A 24,599-nucleotide genomic window follows, 5' to 3' on the forward strand; every position below is an offset into this window, starting at 1 on the left:
CCATGAGAAAGTTCTTAGATCCTTTAGAGAAGGATTTTTTAAAATGGGGCATGGACACAGTCTCAGGGTTTTCTGATGGGGATTTAAAATTCTTCCGTTTTGTCTTTTTATTAAGTGATTACAGTTCTCGTAAAATGACTTTTTCCCCCAGTGATCATTTGCCTGTGAAAGACATTTGAGTAGAATGTGAGTTTACTTTGCTAAATCAAGGTTTTCAAAAGTAGAGAGTATGGTTGAAGATAATGAAAGATCAATGGGAAAAGTTAGGAAATTTCTGCTTGAGAAAAGCCAGTCTCTTTAAATAAAATGACTTACGAATTGTTTTGAAGGATTTGATAGAAATATAAAATCTAAAATATGCATTCTGTTTTCTTAGATCTGCATTCAGAACATTTTGAGTAATGAATTCTTGGTGTATGATGTATTTAAAATTTTTTTAGCTGTGTAGGAGAACATTGACAGAAGCACAATTATCAAATATTTACCTGAAGTAATTTATGGAGAAATACATACAATTGACCTCAGAATCCCACAGGTTTGAACTGTGCAGGTCTACTTCTGTGCAGATTTTCTCAAAGTACACAGTACATACTGCAAATGTATTTTCTCTGCCTTACGATTTTTTTAATTTAATTTTTTTCAGCATAACAGTATCATTATTTTTTCACCACACCCAGTGCTCCATGCAATCCGTGCCCTCTATAATACCCACCACCTGGTACCCCGACCTCCCACGCCCCCCGCCACTTCAAACCATCTGCCTTATGATTTTTTAAAATTTTATTTTATTTTTTCAGTGTTCCAAGGTTCATTGTTTATGCACCACACCCAGTGCTCTATGCAATACATGCCCTTCTTAATGCCCACCACTAGGCTCACCCAATCCCCTGCCCCCTTCAAAACCCTCAGTTTGTTTCTCAGAGTCCATAGTCTCTCATGATTCATCTCCCCTTCCGATTTCCCCCAACTCACTTCTCCTCCCCATCTCCCTATGTCCTCCATGTTAATCCTTATGCTCCACAAGTAAGCGAAACCATATGATAATTGACTCTCTTTGCTTGACTTATTTCACTCAGCATAATCTCTTCCAGCCCCGTCCATGTTGCTACAAAAGTTGGGTATTCATCCTTTGTGATGGAGGCATAATACTCCATAGCATATATGGACCACATCTTCCTTATCCATTCATCTGTTGAAGGGCATCTTGGTTCTTTCCACAGTTTGGCAACCATGACCATTGCTGCTATGAACATTGGAGTACAGATGGCCCTTCTTTTTATTACATCTGTATCTTTGGGGTAAGTACCAAAGATGTTCCCTTTACATTTGCATTTGCTGGTCATAGGGAAGCTCTATTTTTAATTTCTTGAGGAATCTCCACGCTGTTCTCCAAAGTGGCTACACCAACGTGCATTCCCACCAACAGCATAAGAGGCTTCCCCTTTCTCCACGTCCTCTCTAACACACACTATTTATTCTCTTGTTCATTTTGGCCATTCTAACTGGTGTAAGGTGGTACCTCAATGTGAATCTCCCTGATGGCTACTAGTGATGAACATTTTTTCATGTGTCTGTTAGCCATTCGTATGCCTTCTTTGGAGAAGTGTCAATCCAGTGGATTGATGGGCTCCATAGTTAAGAGCAAACCAATCCCCAGGTCTCTTGCATTATTCTCTACTAGGCAGATCCCCTCATACCTTCAACTTCAGGATTTCCACCACTGTTTGGCCAAGCCCCCTCTCTCCTGCCTCTAGCCCCACCCAGCTACCCTCTTCAAGAAGAGACTATCACTGTGAGGCTTGTCACCAATTTTTCTGCCTCTTTAAAATTTAAAACAAAATCATTCAATAGCAAGTGGAACGCATAATTAACCATGGCTTTCTTTTCTCATCTTCCAAGGGAGGAAAACCTTGAAATGACCCAGGGTAAATGTATATGCAAGTGGCTCCCTTTTTTCCGATATGAGGTAATTACAGAGAGAACTTTTAAAAGAGCTTCATGGAGCATCTCTCTCCCTTTCCAGCCCCTACCTAGAAAACTGGTGAATCTGACTCAGATAAGTATTTCAGGAGGCAAATTTATATCATTTAACCTAAAGGAAATGAATAAGTTAGTACATAATTAGTTGGTGAATCACCTCACAGTTTCTTGAGAAATGGAATACATTTATACTTTTAATAAGAGCTGGAAAAAGAAGTTGAACTTGTGAATATATTTTTACTGCCTGAGATGCCCAAACTCCTCTAATCGCCGCCGTCCTACAGCAATGACCTGGAGCTCTCTCCGTGTCTCATCACCTGGTTGCTTCTGTCTTGCTGTGAACAATGTGCGGGGACTCCTTGCCACCTTCCCTTCCTGAGGGATCGGTCTCTACACACCTCCCACCTTGGAGTCTGTTTACAACCACACCTGAGCTTGATGTACTCGTCCGTCTCTGTACTGTCGATGATCCGGATGATATTTCTGCCAAAGCACGAGACCACATCCCTTGCTTTCTCTGAGGAAGACGGAAAAGTGATTATGTCTGACTCACTGCATTTGGTGGAGAAATTCCTCACAGCGGTCTTGCCACACGAAGAACAAAGACAGGAAGTGTATCCACCCCTGGCTTCTCCACTGAGGACAAAAAATGGTTCGAGTAATCTGAGTGTGATACATTCAGTGGGCCCGGTTTCATAATTGGGCAGGATCATTATATTAAGAGACTATGCAAGTCCATGACCTTTCCTGTATGTTAATTCCCCTGGTTCTGCCTCCGAGTGGGTCCATCATTCAGGGGAACTTTTTTCTGCAGAACACACATTCTTGAGTTATCAGGTGATGGTGGTTAGTGGGGTGTAAGGAGTCATCCACTTAACTTTTGTAAAAGCGATTCATGGTCCTTTTTATTTTTGTTCCCTTTACATCGTATGTGTTAAGTCAATCTCTTTTTAAAAATTCAGTTGCACAGGGGAGTGAAGAGTCTGCCTTCAGCTCAGGTCATAATCTCAGGGTCCTGGGTTGGAGCCCTGCATCTGTCACCCTGCTCAGCCGAGAGCCTGCTTCTCCCTCTGCCTCTACCTGCTGCTCCCCCTGCTTGTGCTCTCTCTCTCTTTCAGATCAATCAATCAATCAATCAATCTTCAACAAATATTCAGTTTCACAAGAAAAACCACCATGTCACTTTGAATAAGTAAACTCAATCAGTAGTAGGACCTCCTGTCCCATTCTGTTAGGAATTGTGACCTTGATCATGTGTGGGTTTCCCTGGGATTGTGTCAGGGTTCCAGGGAGAGTATTTCTTCCTGCAGTATTTGGCCCAGATTGTGACCAGGAACCTGGGGTCCCCAAGAGTGCCGTCCTGCTTATCTAGCTGTCCTGCGTCTGGTGGTCTGTCCTCAGTTGTCCAGGAGTCTGAGGATGTTTTACTGAGATTCTCTGTAATCCACACTGTGTAGATAAACTGAATGGCGCCTCCTCTGGGGGTTCCCCAGACTGAAGGGAAAGTTCCTCTTTTCTAGACGTCTGTTCCATTTCCCCCTTCGCTCCACACCCAGGGCTGCTCCTTCCCCAGCGCTCCCAGCTGGGGACAAGAATAGACTCCCTCCCCACCACCCCATGGCCTCTCCCAGACATTTTGCCCCTGACGTAACTTGTTTTCCCACATCATTCCATTCCCTTTGTAAACACTGGCAGTTCTCCTAAGGATTAAGATTTTAGGACTTAGCTATGAACAAAAACAGAAAATATAGGAATAAAGAAGAGTATTTCAACACTTTGACCTGGTTTCATGCTAACATTACTTTACTTAGAAAGCCTGGATGGACGAGAGTGTTGGGCATGGAGTTTGGAGTCCTGATAAAAATATATAGTTTATCTTTTCATTTTTGTGTGTATCCCTAGAGCTAAGCATTGTGCTGGGTAAGGAGTCGTTGCTAAAAGATGCTCTTGAATAAGGGCAACTGAACTTCTTCATCTTGTGACATGATGCACACAAGATGGAGATCCAGAGCCTTCCAGTTCTTATTACGTACTTTCCTATCGCATCACGGTTTTAAATCTAAAGCTAAATCAGTATAATTCTTTGCATTTCAAGTAACTCACTTTTTTTTTCAAGGACTTTATTTATTTCACAGAGGGGGAACACAGGCAGGGGAAGGGTAGAGGGAGAGAAGCAGACTCCCCGCTGAGCAGAGAGCCCGATGCGGGGCTGGATCCCAGGACCCTGAGATCATGACCTGAGCTGAGATCAAGACTCAGACACTGAACAGACTGAGCCCTCCAGGTGCCCCCAGAGTGGTAGGGTCAAGACATTCCTGTTAATTCCCATTTTTTCTGTCCTTATTCAAGCTCTCTGTCTTCTGTCTGCCTATAGCCATTTCCTAAGTTACAGTCCTTAGTGTTTTTACCTTGTTTGGTCTTTTTTTTTTTTTTTAAAGATTGTATTTATTTATTTGACAGACAGAGATCACAAGTAGGCAGAGAGGCAGGCAGAGAGAGAGGAGGACGCAGGCTCCCTGCTGAGCAGAGAGCCCGATGCGGGGCTCGATCCCAGGACCCTGGGACCATCACCTGAGCCGAAGGCAGAGGCTTTAACCCACTGAGCCACCCAGGCGCCCCTTGTTTGGTCGGTTTTGTTGTTATTTTGTACATTTCCATCATGAGAAGTACATCTTCTGTGGAAATCGGGGTGTGTGGGATTTCCTTCCTGGATCCCATTTCTCCCATTGCTCCTGCTGCAGGTGACGGCCTCTGGCTCGTGCCCGTGGCTCCCACGTACTCTCTTCGGCTCCACTGCCCCCGGCCGCTAGTGGCCTGCTCCCTGCTCCTTCCTTCTTGTTCACGTGGTGAACTTGCACAGGCCGATGCCCACAGCTGGAACGGCCTGGCTGTCGGCCCACATTTCTTTTTTGAACTTGTAATCATGTTTGAAGATGCAACGGAGCTGTCCCCTCCCCTGAAGGCCCCTTGTCCCCGGAGTTTCCAGAAGATTTGGAACTATGCTTGTAATAGAATTTCTGATGCCTTTCCAAGTGAATGCCTTTGGAGGGAGCTTGTTTCGGTGATGGAGGTGGAGCCCGTGAAGCCCACGGCTTTCATCTCCTTGCACGAACCAGGTGTATCTCTACCTGCCCATGGGGGTGGGTGCTCGGCACGTCAACCACCCACTCCTTCCTCCTTCTTTGGATCCTGGGGGTTCCTCAGAAGACTAGGGTTGTCTTCTGATGTGGTCATGAGAAACAGAGAGCTTTCTGAAACATCCCAGACCTTGGGCCTTGTTCCCACATCCCCAGGCCGTCTGACATGTCCTCTTACAGTCTCTTGCAGGCTTCAGGGAGCTGGAGAGGAGCTAAGGGTGGCCTTGGCCTCAGGACAGAACCCGTTCGTCCCCGTTCCAGCCATGGTCTCAGGGACAACCTCCAGCTCTGAGGACAAGCCGCCTCTTTCACTAAACTCCTGGGTCCCTCCTCCCTGTAGGGTAACTGAGACATCTGCCTCCTAGAGGGCAGATTGTCACCAGGGCCATCCCATTTCCTTCAGGAGACAAGGGAGCGTCGTACTTACACTCCTAGGGAGAACCATGCACAATTCCTCACTGGGTCTTGATGAAACATCGAAAAGAACACGCCACTCTGGGCGTACACTGCTCCGTGGGTCTGGCTGTAGTCTTCCCTCTCTAGCTGTAGGATGGGCCTTAAAAGGGAAGAATCATATCTTGTTTGTTTGTACAAGAATGTTTGTGTGCAGAGAATATTTGTGAACCACACACATGTTGGCTGGTCATGAGCTAAGTGGATGACAAGCATAAGGATCACAAAAATACAAGTGTCAGCAGGTTTAGACAGCGCCGTAAGGCCCGGTGCGGGCCGAAGCGCGTTTGGGTAGAGTCAGGAGAGCCGGTGGCGTGAGGGCTCCCGAGCGACCTGCACCACCTTCCTCATCATCCGTGTGAGCAGCTGGTCCTGGCGGCTGGAAAGCAGGTCCGGCTTTGCCGATCTCTCACTTCTCCAGAGAAACTAGGACAGATTTGCACACGCTTTCGTCTAATTTTTAAACATTGGTTGTGAACTGAAAGTGTTTCGTAAACAATCTGTCCATAAAATGAAATATTCCTGCAGGCCAGATGTGGACTGGAGGCAGCTGCTCTGAATGCTCTCGGTTAGAGAAATGAACAAGAAAACAGAAGAGGAGGAAGGATCGAGCAGGTGGAAAGTGACGTGATGAAGCTCGGGTCGTCCTGGGGACCAAAGACCATGCTGTGAAGAGCAAAGACAGTGAGGGATGAAGGCAGGAGGGCGTAAAAATCAGGGAAGGGGGAGGGAAGACGGAGGGCATTCCGCGTCACTGTGTGAAAAGGCCACGTGGCCATACAATGGCTGTTGAATTGCCTCTAGTTCTCTTTGCTAATAAACGCAAACCATCTGATGCAACGGCATACGGTCCACCTGCGGTGAAGGACAGTGGACAGTCTTAGTCTCTGAGAGAGAGAAACACGTTTGTAATACCGTGTGTCCCATATGGTCGACAGGACACTGGGATGACTTCCCCTCCGTTTCTCCCCTGGGATGAGGCGGAGTCACGAACAAATCAAATCAGCATTTCTTCAGGGACTGGTACGACTATCTCGTCTATCAGGATGTAGGTTTCTGTTTCAAACAAGTCTGTCTGCAACATAGAGAATATGTTATCACGACGTCAGGTTGTGTCTCTTACGCATTTTAGGGAGCTTGTGTCCCCGACGAATTCTCACAAACTTCATGTAAGCACAGTGTCTGTAACAGAACTCTCTGTTGTGATCTTCACTGGCACAGTCAGGAAAGGAGGTGCTGATGGATAGTCCGTTTACAGCCTGTCCCTTCATCACAAGCAAATCTATCATGAAAGCAGGGGAAAGGATTGGGAAAGTCACAGACTCTATTTTGCTGTGCTCAGGAACGGTTCAGGTGGAAACTGAAGGCAGACTGGGCTTCCACGTGTGCAAGCTGGAAGAGAAGACTCACCCGGCCAGCCACGGTCTAGAGCAAGAAGCTCCCTTCAGGGGCGTGCAATACAAGGTAGTTCTCCGACCATCACCGTAGTCTGCCCAGGCTGTCACGGGCTGGGATTTCACACAACACAGACTTACTGACCCACAGTCTGGAGGCCGGAAGCCCAAGATCCAGGTGTGAACAGGGCTGGTTTCTCTCGAGTCCTCTGCCCTTGGTGTGTGGACACCATCCTCCCCCGTGTCCTCACTCGGTCATCCTTCTGTGTGTGTCCGAGTCCTTGTTTCCTCTCCTTATTAGGACATCCCTCCTACTGGAGTGGGGCCACCCTCCATAAGGTCATGGCCTCCTTTTGCCTATTCATCTCTCTCTTTCTACTGAGGTCTAGTGTTTATGTGTAGGTATTACATCCCCAGAAAAGGAATCCCAGCGTCTTCCCTCCTATTTGTTTCCTTCTTTCTTCTTCGTGATCCATGAGGCCAGCGGAGGTATGTGTAGGAAACCAAACTGGTATGATGGGAGCAGATGATTTTGCCTTTTTTCCAGATCTTTGAGTCGTAGATCAGAGCCGGGCTCCTCACCCCACACTCATGTAACCTGCCGGCAAGGGTTACAACCGTTTCCCCGGCTCCGCAATCATCAGGGACATCTACTTCGCCAGTGTAGCTGTGCTTCGTCGTTACAGTCAGAAGCCGGGGAGGACTTCGGCATGACCTGGTAAGAACCTGGTGTTGGTGTGTCTGGCTTCGTTGGGGCTCTTGAGAGCTTCTGCCCCAGGCACCGTCCTGGAGGTGTGGAAAGAAGTGGAAAGAGCTTGGTCATCTCTTTAAAGACCCCATCTCCAAACACAATCACATTCTGAGATCCTTGGGGTTAGGAATTCTATTTATGAATTTTGGGAGGGACGCAGTTTAGTCCATAACACTCTCCATGTTTTTGTTTTTGGTTTTTTTTTTTTAAATTTTAGAATGGTTTTTAGTTGATCTTCACATATGAGGAATGATAACTATTTTCTTTCTTACGGTTGTTTTCTGGGGTTGCCTCTACTGCCCCATTTCAGTCTTGGAGGACCCCCGTGTAGCTCCACATCCTGTGTCATTTCCATGATCACTGACCACCCAGCTTTTAATCCTATTGTATGTGTCTTGCTCTCATTTTTATCTCTCTGACTCAAAAACTTTATCTTTGTGATGAGGGTTTTTAATACTTTGCATAACTCCCTTTGCTAACGATAACTTTAAATGAGTTTAAAAGCACCCTCAGGGTATATGTTAGAACATTATAAATAAGGACAGGCAGAGGGAGAGACTGTCAAGCAGACTCCCCAGTAAGCATGGAGCCTGGTGCGGGGCTCAACTTCAGAACCCCGGATCGTTACGGGTGTTTTCCAAATATCATCATCGGCTCCCTTAATGCACATTAAAAAATGACTTTAATTTTTAGAGCTAGTCTTAGGCTTTCAGAAATACTCAATAGAATAATATTCAATATTATCACTGAAGGACTGGGTGTCGAGAGCTGCTCTATTTCCCTCCCTGTCCCCCTTACAACGTTCCCTATTATTAGCAACTCACCCTACTCAGTGATTTGTGATAACTTATGCGTCAGTGTTTGGGTCCAGTCATTAAAAGTTACTTAGGAGAAGAAATAAAGATAATGAAGATAATCCTTGAGCACAGACGGGTTGCACATGAAATATATATTAGCTCTTGCTGCTGAAAATGCTTGACCATTTATTCTGACCTGAACATGTGTGTTTCCCCTGCTTTGTCCTCCTGCCATGATTTTTCTCATCATTGCTGTGCTCAGCTTCCTCTTGGACTGTCTTGCTGTCCTCATCTCTGATTGAATGCGCTCATGTCTTTTCTTTGGCCATCTCAAACGGGATTATTAAACTTGTCACATTGCTGGAAAGCTAAGAACTCAAGTATCTTGACTAAGGTCAAATAGCTAGAAAGTGCTGAGCCATCAGTGAGTTCAGTCTGTGTGGGTTTCCCAGCCACTGATGGGTGTGGCTTCCTCATGGTCCAACATTGGAGGCAGAGAGAGGGGGTCCTGGGAGAGAGTGTGTTCTTGGTGGTGACTCTGCATGGCCCTGTCCTGAGACGATCAGGAATTATCAGGACCAGAACCACATAGGCAAATGAGCTAAGTTTAGAAAATGCTTAATTGGTCATCTCAGATGTTTTTTAAATTGGGTAAATTGGAAGGGGAGGTGAACCATGAGAGACTATGGACTCTGAAAAACAGTCTGAAGGGTTTGAAGTGGCGGGGGGGTGGGAGGTTGGGGGTACCAGGTGGTGGGTATTATAGAGGGCACAGCTTGCATGGAGCACTGGGTGTGGTGAAAAAATAATGAATAATGTTTTTCTGAAAATAAATAAATTGGGGGAAAAAAAAAGCATTCTCCTCTAGCATAAGACTGATGATATAATTTCATGCTTAAATATCTTTCATGGGGACCAAAATCCAAATCAAGTCCTCACTTCTTTAAAGTGTTTACAAGACCTACATAAAAACATAGCCCTGGAAGTCTCCATGAGCTTTCTACCCATCCAGAGCTCACTGAGTGGTTGGCTTGGGTTGTTGCACAAGTCAAAGTATCAGTGATACTGTATGTCCTCTACCTGCTGGTGAAACCATGGGCTCACGCTCACTTGCAAAGTATCTGCTCTAATTCCAGGGGCTGTTCTTGTTTGTCTGTGGTGATCTATCCGCTTAGCAATCTTCCAGGGCACAGTCCGAGATTATTAACCTGGTCACATTGCTTGTATGTTAGATCTCCAGAACGTATTCATCTTATAACAGAAAGTCTGTACCCTTTGACCAGGGTCTCCCTATCCTGCCAACCTCCATGCTACTCTTGACTACGTTCTTGTGACATCGAACATCGATTGTTGTGATTATTTCATAATGTATATCAAAACACCAAATGGACATAATTTTATTTGTCAGTTGTCTGTCAACAAAGCTGAAAAACAATCACCACCTGTTCATTAAGACTTCCTGAATCCCGATTCCCAGCAGCGTGCCTGTTCACCCACTGTGCTCCCTCAGATTGTGTTCTCAGGTCTGCTGGTCTGCTTTTGTCCCTTGTTCTCCTCAAGACAGGAGGAGCTCCTGAGTAGCTGGGAAAGGGATAGAACATCACTTGTTTTCCAATCAGATCGATGACTTGACCCATATTGTCACTGGCTGTGAGAAGTACTGATGCCATTAAATGCTTCCCCCTCAGTGTGGGGCAGGGTGAGAGTGGGGCATGAGGCCACCGAGGAGACCATGAGTGTAACAAGATTCAGCTTGCCATGACCACTACAAGAAAAGAGGGGCTGAGAAATAGCCATGCACTCAGGAGGGCATTGTTTTGTTGGCAAGGGAATGTGCATCCTATTTGCTTATTTAAATGTTAAGGGTTCCTGCTTCAGGACTTTCTATGTAGTGTCTATATACTCTCAGTTGCTTCCTAGGTATTTGCACAACTTCACCCCCCTCCCCAGGCAGATAGTGATCGGGCTAATGTATCAACCCGACCGTGTCTTACCTGTGCTGGTTTCCTTACTTTCAGGGAAGTGCAGCTGATCTGAGACATTTGATCTTGCCGATGCCTGTTCCTCCTGCTGGCTAACTTGCCTTCTGTGGTCGTCAGCAGGCGGGAGGCCATGTGCTTTGCCTGACCCTGGAGTCTTCCTTCCCTACTCCTCCATGAGGATGGTTTGCTTACTCCGTTCCTCCTGACCCCAAACTCTGATCCCTGAGGGCACAAGTGGGTTTGAAGAATGATCGTTTAGCAGCTGACTCCTCTAGTTCTGTTACAGGTTTATCAGAATGGATTAGATTTATTTATTTTTTCCTGAAAAAAAGTGTTTGATGTGATTCATTTCTAAATTGGAGTAGAGGACGCAGCAAAATGACTCTGTGGTCCTTTCCTATTTTCTTCTTATCTTATGAAGTGAAATTTAATATTTTAACCTGCACTGAAATATTCATGTAAAGGAACACAGATTTCCATATAAAGCAGAAATATCCAATCTATTCTGAATTTTTTTTTGTAGTACTGCATTTTCTAAGTCAATGTTTGCCAAAAAAACCTATTCAGGTTTTTTTTCCCTTTTAGCAAAGCTCATTTATTTCAAGAGCAGCTTCTATTTGAATCAGCCACTACTCTCCTTTTATTATGTGCACTGAATTTTGTGAGATGTTAGGATGGTGACCTGGTTATCATGAGTTAATTTAATTGTCAAGTTTAGCTCTAGCTCTGACACTTAATAAATAACAATAAAGAGGTTATGAAAAATCCTAATATAGAGGCATTGGTTGTGGATTGTTTAGTCAAAATATATTACTAATTTCCTATTTACAACTGAAAGATCAGCCATGCATTGTTTCCCTGGAAGAATCTAAGTATTAGTGACATGGGCCAGACAAATCTTGAACAAGCCATTATAAATCTCGTTGCCTTGTCTAGCAGTAGCGTCCCATACAGTCTGTGCAACCCTGTCACAGAAGGTCATATCAGAGAGGGTTCGAGCACCCAAGATGGCTCATTCTTAACATAATGCCAAAGAGATTCACATTATTTCCCATCATATTCTGAAAGAGAATCTGGCAATAATTCATGATGACTTACTTAGAAGAGCCCTTAAAATGTGATCTTATTGAACTTATTATATTAAATATTTTTTGGGATATCTACATTCAAAAATTATTTTTAAAGCAGATTAGAGGAGGAATGGACTATGAAGTAATGTCTTTATGGGATCTGTCTTGGACGGTGCCTGTAAGTATCTGTTCCAAAACACAACTAGACCTCATTCCTTTGGACTTCTGCTCTGTTTGCCCACTGTCCAGCATTCTGTCATCCCAGATGCTCTCGATGTTTGTTTATTAGACTTCATGACCAATACCTGGGTTAAAAACTGATTTCTCCAAAGTCAGATATGGTTCTCTCTTTTTTCTTCTCAATCAGTATATTTTTGCTTCTTCTTCTTCTCCGAGCCCTTAGTTTATTATTAAATCTTTCAAAATGACATTCCATGCCATGATCTCTACTCCCTAATAACTCAGTTTGACACCTCAGACATTGCTGCCAAGCCTCTGGCTATGTTGGTAATAGCGTGCTGCTCTTGCATTATCTAATGTTTAATCTTGATAGTAACATGACGGGTCCTGCTAAATAAATCACTTCATGCTCTGATTTAATTTCAAATGCTTTTTTGGTTGGAGTGGCAAACTACACTATATACATATATATATATATATATATATATAGAGAGAGAGAGAGAGAGAGAGAAATATTAACATATATATGGTTATATATAAATATAAATATAAATATAAATAAAAAAATATATATATATGGTTTCTACCTCGGGCAAATCCTTCAATCTATTGCCTACAAGTAACCAATGACCTAAACTCAGTCTTAGAAGGGACATAATAAGATGGTACATTAGATTTTCTTTAAGTGCTCTAAAAATGTATTCCATGTATCATATACAAATATCAGATATTGTGTCCAAAATACTTACAAAAAAACAATGCCATTTTTAGTAAGAAAAATAGGAATATAATTTTCTAAAATATTATCTTATTGTCAGTGGCTTCTCTCAAGCTGCAGATATTTAAAAGACCTCATTTAGTATAATTATTATACATTTCTCATCTGAGAGGAAATATGTTTTAATGGCAAACAACTTACACTGAGCAATAAATAGAACAAAAACAGATGATTATACCACCAAGACTCTTATGGAGATCAGATCAGACATCTACTTAGGGAAAAGGTATCTATGGTGAGCGAAAACTCAAAAATGTGAGTACAAATATTTGAAAACCCATAACTTGCCAAAATTAGTGTTCTAAACATATCAGGTTTGCATGTGACCTGTCATGTGTCTGTATCTTAAGGAAAACTTTGAATTGAGATCTGGTGTTTTCTGGTTAAGGGCCAGGATTTCATGAATCCAGTCAGCACCCTATGTGTCTTACGTTGTCTATCATTGCCTTGTCTTAGCATATTTATGACTTGCTGCTGACACAAATTCTTCCTTGGAGCCTTTGGAATTTCCTACAACACCTCTCTTAAACTTAGTATATTAGCTCAGGATGCTTTAATAAAATATCATTGACAGATTGGCTTAAACCACAGGAATTTATAGCTCACAGTTGTGGAGGTGAAAGTCCAAGATTAAGGTGCCACTAGGGCGGAGGGCCCTCTGGTTTGCCAGTAAGCTGGAAAACTCTTGGCAGAGGGTGGTCTTCTTGCTGTGTCATCATGTGGCAGAAAGAGACACAGAGTGGGGTGATGGGCTGGCCTCTTCCTCTTCTTAAAAGGATACTAGTTTCATCAGGGGGGCTCCCCCCATGACTTCCTTTAAGCCTATTTATCTCCCAAAGGCCTCACCTCCTACTACCATTGCACTGGAGGTCAGGGCTTCAATGTATAAATTTTGAGGGACACCAATGCTCATAGAACACACCTTTCCTCTCCAAGTGTACCTTGGGTGAAAGTCCTTGTCTGACTCCCTTTGGAGCTCAGCATTATGAGGCTCTGTTCATCTCTCACATACTCCATCCATAGCTTCTGTTTCTGGCCATTGTTATATTGGTTTGCATTTCAATAGAACGTATCTCTTTCCAAAATGTAAAAGAAGTATGATTTTTGCTAAAGCACCATTAAACAGATTTCCAAGTATCAGATAGTGTCAGCTATGATTTTTCTAGAGATAGCCTGATTCTCTATGGATAGTTGATAATACTCCTTCCAAAACTGAGTTAAGTATTCTAATCAAATTTGTAGTTCTTAAGAGTGTGTCTAGTTTAGAAAGTTAAGAAAAATGTTTCACAAGCTGATCATGGTTTGAGAAGTTAATATTGTGTGCTTACTGTGGAAGAATTTCTTTCTCACTTTTCTTATTGTTGCAGCTAACCATCATATTAGTAAACTTTTCCTTAAACATGTCCCATAATTCCCTTGTACATAACTTTTTTTCAGCTTTGTTGAGATATAATCGACAAACACATATCCTAGATATTTAAGGTGTACAACACGATAATTTGGTATACAGGTACATTGAAATAGTTATATTCAGATTGATTAACACACTCATCACCTCACATAGTTTAATCTCTCTCACTTTATCTCCCTCTCTGTCTCTCTTTTTTTTTTTTTTTTGATAGGGAAACATTAATTGGATTTTGTCTAAGATTTGTAGCTGAGTACATCAGGAGTGGTGGTCCAGGGACCAAGCTTGCCGTATTACCAAAGATACAAGTCTTTATCATTTTCAAAGAAAAAGGAGATGTTTGTCCCAGGGCATGCACGCTTCATTTCTCAGGAGTCAGTAAGCAAATGCAGAGTCTGATCTCCAAATCAAGAATTCCTTCATAAGCAGAATTCAAATCTGCCTTCCGCCTTGCATTTACATTTTGTGAATCCTGCAAGATTTAGTCATGAATAGGAATCACACAGAGACATACACACGCACACACACACACACACACGGAAATTTCCATATTCGCTCCCAGGTTCAGGGTCTCAGATAATCACTCTCCTCGTACATATGAGGATATTATTAACACTATGTGTGTGATGCAGTCAAGGGAATGCTTAGGGGGATGCTGCTTTCTTGCATGGATTCAATATCAATGCAGGTATTTTTGTCATTTAATATGTGATATTTGACTTATAAGTTTGGTAATGCCATGGTTTTTGAATTCTCAGTTATAATTAACCCTCTGTAGTATGTTTAAGATGCACAGATGTAATATAAGAGAATAGTCCCCTTTCCCGTTTTTCCTGCTTCACTATGGGTGCATGTAACACACGAGGTCTCAAGTGGGTAAGTCATGACTTTCAGGCTCTCACACCAACCTTTACACTCTGCTGATTCTTTTTAAGGGTGTTTTCCACTCAGTTTTATGAATTTAGACTTACAGATGAGTCAACTTCGTATGTTTGAGATCTTTCATGGAGTCATAAAAATTACATCAGAAAATGAGTCTCTATTTCTGCTGAAGAGATTGTTGGTTGGTTTGTTTGTTGTAGATCTTACAGACATCCATAGTCTTGTAGTCAAAACTTTTCTGGGAGTATTACACCCCAACAAGCTGAACTTTAATCATTTGGTGAGAAGTCTGCAGATCCTCTCTGGAATGGGGCTTTTCTGTGTTGTCCAGCCTTCTCCTGTCTATGGGTCCAGGAGCTGAGAGCATCGTGCTTGGAGAACAGTGATCACTGTCATGTCATTGGGACGTAGCTTTTGGGTGTACACACAGGCTTTAAAATGTGATACACCAGACATAGCTGTCATTGTTAAAATATGAAAGTATCTTCTTATGTGAATTAAAAGCCTCTTTTTAAGCCACAGTCAACCTCTCAATAAATTCCAAAGGTGAGAAAGGATAGCCCTTGAAAACATTCTTGTATATACGGAGAACTTTGCATTCTGTCCGTCTTGAGTGGGGCTACCCTGCAGCTCTCAAGTTACCACCAGTAAGGCCATCGAGACCACACACCTCTTTGCGGAGCTGGAATCTGACGCTGTGGCTGTCTTCTGTTTCCTTTCTTTTCCACTTGATGGAAAGGTCCTATTTTAGATACCTACATACCCACATAAAATTATCTTTCTGTTCAAAATGAAACAAGTAACTAGCAATTGAGCCAGGCCAGGAACTTTCCAGAACAGTTCAAATACGGCTGCATACGGTGTGGTCAGCTCTCCACCGTTTTCACACCACACGGCCAGGTGCTACTCTGAACACCATTGATCTCACATGCCTATAAACCCTCCTAAGGTAACGGAAATGAACAGGGGGGTGATTTTGTTCATCTGAGCCTGATTTTACTCTGAAGCTTGAGTGAGTCATGATTTCAGCGACAGCGAATCTCCCATCTACATTTCCAGCATGGGAGATTCAGCCCAGAAACACGAGGCCGGTCGCATCTCGTCCTCCACGCTCACACGTCATGACTTCAACAAAGGAAGATTAAATCACCCTCCTTAATTTGTAAAAAGGAAACAGTGTTAATTTTCTCTCCATCTTGCGCATTTTTCGCATTTTTCAGCAGAGTAAAATTACATGGAAGCGTGTCCATAGGCGCTGCGGGGAAAGTACAGACATTACTTCTGTAGTGTGGCATGAGCCCACACACACGCACACGCACACGCACACGCGCACACGTGATGTACACACATGGCCTTTCAGGTGCCTTTTTCTTCCCAACGGCCCTCGCCTCCCTTCCGTGTCTCCCAGTTTCCGAATCTGCTCCTGTGCACTCTCCTCCACTTCCAACTGACATTAAACTCCTTGAGCCTTTAGATCCTTGTACCTGATGCTCGTGACCATGGCTACATGAAGAAGAAAATGCGTTTGGGTAGGAAGTGTAGAATTACCAAACATTCTGTGCTGCTCAGGAACTTTAAGAAACCCAGTTAGATGAAACTACAGAGTGAAAGTGACCTCAAGTGTCCTCAGTTTTGGTGTGGAGTTTTGTAGGCACAGGGAGGACCACCGGATATCGGGAAGAAAGTAAGCACGTGTTAACACGATCTCTCCATCAATACAAGGGCATTATCCGTTTCTAAAGAAAAATAAATTTAGTAAATCCAATGATTAGCAACGATTTGTGGGTGAGTGCTTTGTACGTCATGAAACGCGCGCTGTGCACATACGTGTGTTCACGCGTGGCTGACGGAGCCGTAACTTCCACAAAAAACATAATGCAGACAGTTTGAGTCATTTGAGTTAATGTTTTTCTTTGTGTTAATTTCAGCATAAAAAAGAGAGGCATGAATTTTAAAAAGTGTTAAGGAAGAAGAGATCCAATTGTGGTTTTCATTTTTTTCCTTTTTCGTTCAGCTTTATTGATGTAGAGTTAATACATAAACACTCCACGTATTTATTGAATACATTTTGGTGAGTTTGGACACACACACCCGTGATTCTGTCCCCACAATCGAGGTAATAGACACAACTGTCACCTCCACAAAATTGCTCATTTCCCTTCCCCTCTTTTTCTGTCTTGTGAGGAGAGCACTTGACCTGAGATGTGCCATCTCCGGGTCCGCAGGGATTCTTGGGTCCGCAGTGCTGCGAAGTGCGAACAACACGCCCCGTGACCGACCTCCAGAGCTCACCTGCAGAACAGTCGCCTAGACCCCCCGGACAGCAGTCAGTGAGAAGAAGGGGGTATTTGAGAGGTTAAGAGCCTTTCTTGTCATTCCGTTCCAGACATGGCTGTTCTTTCATCTAAACGTCGAATTCAGGTTTTCACGGACCAGCGTGATGGTTCACAAAATAAGTGTGACGGTTGTCTGTTGTAGAGTGTCCGGACCTCTGTCACAGGACGCCACAGGCCGGTGGTGTGTAAGCAGCAGACATGTGCTTCTCGCGGCTCCGGAGCCTGCGAGGCCAAGGGCAGGGGACCAGCAGATCTGGGGTCTGGTGAGGATCCACTTCCTGGCTCCTACACCGCATCGTCCCACAGTCCCCGTGAGAGGGAGATGCGGCTGGCTGCTGGGGTCTCTGTTCCAAGAGCGCCAATCGCATCCCAGGAGGCCCAGCCTCAACACTAGCTCACCCCCAAAGCTCCACCTTCCTGTACCGTCCCCTTGGGGCTGGAGCTGACCTGTGAATTTGGGAAGACACAAACTCGCGAACACCCAATCTACAGCTGCCACCTTCAGTCAGTAAAACTGCTCTCCTTTGAGAACCAGACTGTGACATCATCATACATTTCTGATGAAAATGTAATACATAACTGGAAAACAAATGCCGGATTTCCTACAATTCACTTAGAGATAAAGTATAATTTTCATATCAGCAGGCTTGCAAATATTTACTTTGATTGTGGTTTGAAAATATGATAGAGTGCTTCCATTTTCTTCCATAAATATGAGCTTGTATGTGTAAATAATCCAGATGTAGGAAATAAAGACAATTTATGTAACTTCTTCATGAATTCCTATAAGCCTTTAATTAAGCACATAAATCATCCTGAAGCATTTGAGTCTAATTGCTTCTTGAATCTGGTGTAGCTTCTGAGCTACATTATTGTTGATCTGAAAATTACAGAGGGTTTGCATGACTTTCCTACCTCTAATTGATGCCACTTATTTCCTCCTTTCAAATGCCCTAGACATGGACGAGGCACACGTTCTGTCACCTGATAACCAGCCCGGCATCAGCTCCGGGCTGAGCTCTGCGTCCCAGAAAAGCACCCAAGGATGACCGTTAATGAAACCTTCTTTCACGGCATCATCTTTAAGGGCTTTGTGGATGACAACAGAAATCAGTCCTGGTCCTCAAGAAGCTCCAAATTTAGTTAAGTGCAGAGACAATGGGAAGAAACAAGACGTATGTTTTGAAGGTGAAACAGTAGATCTAATGTATACGATCCCACACAATGCAGAGGAGAAGGAACTTTTGGACCCAAAGGGCCAGGGCTGACTTCTTGGAATGCATGTGAGTTGAAAATCACCTGAGCTAGACTCACTCTTAATAAGAACGAGAAAGGAATGGGCTTTCTGTTAGGGTTTCTGGGTTGGACAGAGAATGTGAGCATGAGAAGGATTGTCCTTCAACATTATTGAACCCAATGAGGTGTCTTATCACACCCACCAAGGGACACTGATTGAAGGGGATAAATTGTTTGACCTAAATCAGTCTTTCTCAACAGAAGCTACACTTCCCCCTACAGTTGTGTCCTGTACATGGCTGAAAGTCATCCTTGGTTTCTTCCATTTTTTCTCCATATCACTTTAGGGAGTTATAATGGTTTAAGGGGTTTTTAAAATTATATACGTAGGTAGGTTCTATTGTCAATGAATTTTGGCTATCTATAGTAATTCATTTGAAATACATAAACATACATGTGTGTGTGGCTTGATGAAATCTTCTCTGTTGGATTATATTTTTAAAATTTTATTTTATTTTTTTCCAGTGTTCCAGAATTCATTGTTTACACACCACACCCAGTGCTCCATGCAATACGTGCCCTCCATAAATATGTTTTAAAAACAGAGACAAATAAAATCACCACCAGAGTAGCAGGGGTATCCATGGTGGGAAGTGGGTGAATCTGTATACGTGGCTCCACGGGCGGCTTAGCTCTCTCCCGCCGGCTGGCGTCCTCAAGTACCGGCTCTCCCCCTGCGTCTGCAGATCCAAGCCCTGCCTGGCTCCAGCCCCTCAACCCCCAGGTTTAGGACTTCTACTTAGGATGCTCTGTCCCACTTACCCCATTTTATCTTTTTTCATAACCCCGCACCATCAGATATGACCCTTTATATTGTGCCTGTTCATGGCATCTTGTAGACACCCAGTACGTTGTGCCGGATGAAGGTGTGCGGGCCCCACACATACTCATCCGAGCCCATGATCGGGACCTACAGATTTACAACATGGACATCAATTAACAAAATTTTAATATATGCCATTAAGTTCTTGATGAAGAGACTGTATAACGAGGCATAATTATTACATTCATAATATTTTGAACACTCCTAACACCACAATGTCACTAAGATAAAATGTAAAATTTGAACAGACAGTTTTAAAAACAAATGATTATACACATGTGAGTCAATGCAAGATATCAGAGTTGAAGCAGAAACGTAGACGAACGATATATATTTTTTCATCCTAAAAGGTACCTTCCAAAACCCCACAGTTGCACCTGAGCATGGGTGAGTTTGGTGGGGAGGATGCACCCTTGCAATGCACCTGCCTTTTCTGCTTGGAGAGACTTGGATCGCACACTTCTCGTATTCCTTCTCCTGGCTGCTGGATTTATAGCTAAACTGTTTTTGTTCTGTTTTGTCTGATGACTTACGTTCACCAAACAAGCCCCATTCTTCATCTTTTATTAATAAATGCAACTTTCCTTTGGTTCTTTAATGCTTTTTGTACTTTCTTTAAATTTCTCTCTGTACTATTTTTGGTGTGCTTGCAAAATAAGTTCATTAAATGATGTTTTCTCTTTTGCTTCTCACGTACGTGCCGATGAGCTCATCCTATCTTTGGCTTCTTAAAAACAACGGCAACAGAATGGGTCGATATGTTTAGAACATTGTCTAAATTACACTGCGTTTCCTCTTGCTGAACGATACTTGGAGCTTGAAGACGCCGACCTAGAAGACAGGACTTGAAGTTTCCCCACTGAAATGCATTCCATGCTTTCTCCAAGTTTGTTTAATTAACCAGAAACCTAAGACCAATAACTTTAAAAAAACTGAGATTTCTATGCACATCCATTCGGGGACTCTGAGATTTCTGTTCTCCTATTATTTTCTCTCTTCAGCTGTTTCGTATTTCAGGAAACATTAACGTTTATGATTACTGATCAGGACAATGTGCATTAGAAATTTTGAAAGAAGAGAAGGCATTCATTCACTCCATGTATTTTTCCCTTAGTATTCCAATGTCCTTTAAGATTATAGCAGACTTGTTCAGACAAGGATGCAAACGAGCTTATTAAGGAGCAGGGACTTATTTTTCATAGAAGTGCTATCTGTCCAAACCTTATGCCACTGATTTTTTTTTCTGTATAAATATTCTGTTTTATATCTCTTGTGTGTGTATATATATACAGGAAAAGGAGGAGGGGGCTGCTGTGGAAAAGGTGTTGTAGAGAGAATTAGCAGAAGTACATTCAAATTTCATCCTTGACAACAAAGTGGTACTTTGATTTGGGCTTGGCGTTCATATGGGGGCGGCAATATGTCCAGGAAAGTTAGTATCAGCCATAATACCCACATCACCAGACTCTTTTGAGGGTAAAGTGAAGAAAATTATGTGTGCATTTCAAAATTCACAAAACTGGACGATAGAAATTATGCCCCTATATTTGGGGTAGTTGTACTTTCCAGCGTAAGTGACTGACCACACGTTCATCTTTGTATTTTTCTGCTTTTTTCTCTGAAGTTTTATTGACAGATACGGATTGTTTATACATCTTATATAATTAAATTACTATTTCCAGAATTCATAAATTCTTCATCATTCAGAAGTTTCAGCTTCTAGGTTTCTGCTAAAATGTAGCAATTCCATAGTACATGTTTATCACCGTTCCTATCTTTTCCCCAAACCTATGTCTGTCTAAGACTGGTCTTGGCATTAAACTCTGTTGCATGCACACAGTGATCCGTACAGCGGTCCCACAGAGAGAATTACTGCTAATTTCAATGAAGGGAAAACAGTTTGTCATGGCCTCTAAAGACAATTTTGCTTTTATAAGCACCATGTTTTCTTTATTTAAATAAGAAAGATGAGAGTTGCTGGGGAAACAGGAGTCCCCATTGAGGGAACAATGTGGCTGGTTTTCTTGGCAGGACCCTCCGAGAAGGTGCTGTGGTCACCCGCACTAAAAGGGCGGCAGGTGTGTTCTATTTCCTCATGTTCGTCTGACCGGAGGACTTGCTCAAAATGAACGTTAGGAGACCGGTGTTCCTTGGAATGCACAGTTGGCCCTCCTCCCCCCGACTTGTGCTGTGGGACTTCCAGCTTCGATCCTGCCCCCTCCCCGAGGATGTGAGTTTCTAGCAGGTGTCCCTGCCTGACCCTCACCTGGGGACCAGTGCAGGGGTGGTGGCTGGGGTGGGAGACTGTCGCTGGTCACTTTTAGTCTCCTCACTGACACCCAGCCCCGGGGCGCCAGGACCAGGAGATGGGCTTCCAGCTGGCGCCAGTCATGTGAGGGGCATGTTCTACGGACACAACCCATTCCCAGTTGTCTCCAGGGTCCTCCCGGAGTCAGTTCTGCTCTGTAAGCGTGCTCCTGGTCCACACTACTGTACTCCCCTGCTGCGGAGACCACAGCAGCTCCGGCTGGAGGGGTCCACGCCCCTCTCACTGCTTGCTAGAAGCAGATTGTCGTTTCCCCGGTGGGATGGAAACGTTTTGTCTTGATGGCTCTTTGCTAGGGTTTGGTGTTTTCCTATCTATCATCTATCATCTATAGATCCGTCTGTGTTTATCTATTTAGGTCTGGGAAGTTCCTTCTCTCCTTCCTTCCCATTTCCTTTCCCTCCCTCCTTCCCTCTTCTTATCATCTAGATACCTACCTAGGGCTATCCATAGATACATACCCAAGGATATGTATCTATCTACGTATCTATGTATCCATGTATCATCCATATCTACATTTATCTGTGTTAACATCTATCTAGACCCATAGCGTTCTACCTTCTTCCAATCTACCAGCTAGATATTAAAGTAGGTTTGGAAATTTTTGGAAATCTATCTCGACTCAGCTGCACTGAGACCTCTCTTACATGTAAGAGTTAAAGTGTTTTGTGTCTGTCCTCTTCTTTTCTGTATTTTTCCATTTACCATTGTCCTTTCAAGTAGAATAACCTTTTCAAATGTAATGATTTCTAATATGTGTTTTGTTTTATTTTTACATTTTGGTGAGACTCACACACATGCCCTATTATACATAATTAGGCATTTTTGCTCTTTTCTTTACCACTATAATTCCAAAAGGTGAATAATTCAAAGGAAGCAGCAATTTAAGTAGTAAAAGCACGTACATATTTCCCTAACACTTTAATCATACAGAATGGTTGCTGCTGGAGCACTTTATTTCTAGAAATGTGACCCCATGACTGCCGTCTGCATTGCTGATGCATAATTAAAAAACAATTTGCCTGCAGTGGTGAAGAAGATGCTCACGGTGCTTTTTGTGTTGGTGGAAAATGCATGCTGGAGTTGGAAGATTTAGTACAAACTCTAATGTAAAATATCTCAGTGCTTTAGACCGAATACACAATGAAATGATTATATTTTGGATGTATTTGCTTAAAAAATATAGTATTGAAATTATTTCACCTGTTTCTGTTTCTTCTCAAATGTGTCTACTGGATCACACTTTAAACTATATACGTGATCCACATTCTGATTCTACTGGATGGCACTGCTCCTGGTCTCTGTAGGTCAGTTTAAAATTTGTTTTATTCTTTGTAATTCTGAATACGATGCAATACCATTGAAGGATTTTGAGCAGAGGAGTGATGTGGTTTTGCCATAGAAAACTGTCACTCGGGCTGCTGTGGAGGAGCGCCCTTCGTCGGGGAATCAGGCTGAGTTCAGCATAGACCCGCTGGGCCAGAGACCATTGCAAGATTGCAAATAGATGAGCTGCTGCCATTGTCAGTGGGAAGGACTGCTGAAGTCCTGAGAATCCGTCAGTCTGGGTACAAACTGAAGGTATGCATTGAAGGGTTTGACATGTCTGTGGAGTTTTACATTTTATGAACTATTTCCTGTATTTTTTATTCTTTAATCAGGAAGTCATCAGTTACAGCACTTCTGTTGACCCACAGTGTCCCCTTAAACTTCTGCTTAAACCAATGGTCTCTTACCATTGTTAGCACTGAGGCCCAGCCTCCTGCCTCAGGGCCTTTGCACATATAGTTATCTCTACCTACAGTGCTCTTTCCCTTTCACTTCTTTCCAACTAGTCAATTTCTGTGCATTACTAAGAGATCTACCTACTTAATCATAATTTTCCCCAAATTTCTCCCCCTTCCCTAGAATGTAGATGGCTTTTGAAATAGGCTCTTCTAGAATTATTCCTTGTTTTAGAGATTTCACACTGGTTGTACTTAGGGGATTGAAACAAGAGCCTCTTTCCTTTAGCAGTCAAGAAGCCCACAGAGACATGGGTCTCAGCTGTTGTTCGCTGCTGTGATGTGATGCCCTCTCATGGGGCTTTTACAGAGTTGGAGGTCAGTGAGTAATTATTGATCGAACAAAGAAGTTAATAAGTGATGTGTTCAGTTCTGCTTTGGACAGTCCATCTCAGTACTGAGAACATCTGATGGGGAGGCCTCTTCTATACTGGACATGGCCCCACAGAAGTAGGAAAGTCTACTGATTTGTGTGTGGTACATTTCATACATTTCAAACTGGTTTCACCCGACCATGAGCATCATCCGCCTTGGTGGTCATCTTCTCCCACTCAACTACACTGATTTTCACTGTTTTTTCCCTGTTGACTTTAGCATTTTACTCTCTGTGTGTTTTAGACAGAGATGCAGATGGGTCTTCGTTTTCTGACCATCACCTCTTTGTGCGGTGTCTCTTGTGTGAGGCCAAGGCAGACTCCTGTGAAGGAGTCTACGATGTGTCCTGAACATCTTCGGGCTAATGGATTGTACACCAGGGAAATCTTTGGGTTGAACCAGGATAGTGCATCATTTAGGTTTATTGCTCCTGCACTGGGAAATACATGAGCAGGAAGGTCAGTGGTACAATGCATGAAGAGAGGAATTATCTACTTACTTTTTCTAGACTTTTTAAAATTTTTACATACAATCTTTACCTCGCTGCAAACTACATGTCGTTATCCTATACCCCTACAATGCTATCAACACGGCAACATATTGAACAAAGTCTCTACTGTTTATAGCTTCCTAATCTGTTTCAGACTTGGAAGGGAGCTCAGAAAGCAGAGAGCTCGGATAATATAAAATCTGCACTAGCTGTGGCCGAGGGAGTCTGGATACTGAGAGCCTACGCGAATTTTCCAAGATTGCAAGATCCCTTGGTTTTGTAAGGATGTCAAGGGGTTGGTGCGTGTTAGGTGTTTTACATGGTGTTGGGGTCACAAAGGCAAGTATGACGCGATCC

The sequence above is a fragment of the Neovison vison genome, chromosome 11 (assembly GCF_020171115.1).
Source record: "Neovison vison isolate M4711 chromosome 11, ASM_NN_V1, whole genome shotgun sequence".
NCBI lineage: Eukaryota > Metazoa > Chordata > Mammalia > Carnivora > Mustelidae > Neogale > Neogale vison.